Source organism: Phyllopteryx taeniolatus, chromosome 10 (genome assembly GCF_024500385.1).
Source record: "Phyllopteryx taeniolatus isolate TA_2022b chromosome 10, UOR_Ptae_1.2, whole genome shotgun sequence".
Taxonomy (NCBI): domain Eukaryota; kingdom Metazoa; phylum Chordata; class Actinopteri; order Syngnathiformes; family Syngnathidae; genus Phyllopteryx; species Phyllopteryx taeniolatus.
This window is the reverse complement of record NC_084511.1, coordinates 5,923,921-5,925,104: the sequence shown is the minus strand read 5'-3', so window position 1 is coordinate 5,925,104 and position 1,184 is coordinate 5,923,921.

Here is a 1,184-nt window from a genome sequence, read left to right as displayed (position 1 = left end):
CCTGGCTGTAAAAAGCACATAATAATTGAGCTCATACTTTATCGCCGGGGTTCTCAAAGTTTTTGGGTCCAGGGACCATTTACAGAGAAGAAATTTCGAGGAGAAATGTTTCTAAGGACCCCTCACAAACCATAGGTACTACCACATCTACAAGTCGTCTGCACTCTATAGCAGCTCGTCTAATTGACGTGTCTACGTGGCGGCCATGTTGGCAGGGGCGATGTTCCCATCAAAGCCAATGCATGGATTTTGAAATTAAGTCGTAACTTCCTCAATTCTCAACCGATTGTCATGGTGTTTACTTTTTATTTTGCCAAGTTCAAATCATGTGTTATTAGTACATAACATTTGATATATATATATTATTCACAGTTTCCTTGTTGTGATTGTACAGCATTGTTCAGAACTGTGGCACAGTGGACCACTGGTTAGCACATCTGCCTCACAGTGAGGACCGTGGTTAAAATCCCGGCGTCGCCTGTGTCAAGTTTACATGTTCTCCCCGTGCCTGCGTGGGTTTTCTCCGGGTACTCCGGTTTCCTCCCACATCCCAAAAACAGGTTGATTGAAGACTCTAAATTGCCCGTAGGTGTGAATGTGAGTGCGAATGGTTGTTTGTTTCTATGTGCCCTGCGATTGGCTGGCGACCAGTTCAGGGTATACCGCGCCTCTCGCCCGCAGACAGCTGGGATAGGCTCCAGCACGCCCGCGAACCTAGTGAGGATAAGCGGTACAGAAAATGGATGGATGGATATACAACCCCAATTCCAATGAAGTTGGGACGTTGTGGCAGGTGGCAAAAAAGACTGAGAAAGTTGAGGAATGCTCATCAAACACTTGTTTGGAACATCCCACAGGTGAACAGGCTAATTGGGAACAGGTGGGTGCCATGATTGGGTATAAAAGGAGCTTCCCTGAATTGCTCAGTCATTCACAAGCAAAGATGGGGCGAGGTTCACCTCTTTGTGAACAAGTGCGTGAGAAAATAGTCAAACAGTTTTAAGGACAATATTCCTCAACGTACAATTGCAATTAATTTAGGGATTACTGTCTACAGTCAATAATATCGTCAAAAGGTTCAGAGAATCTGGAGAAATCACTACATGTAAGCGGCAAGGTCGAAAACCAACATTAAATGCACGTGACCTTCGATCCCACAAGCAGCACTGTATCAAAAACCGACA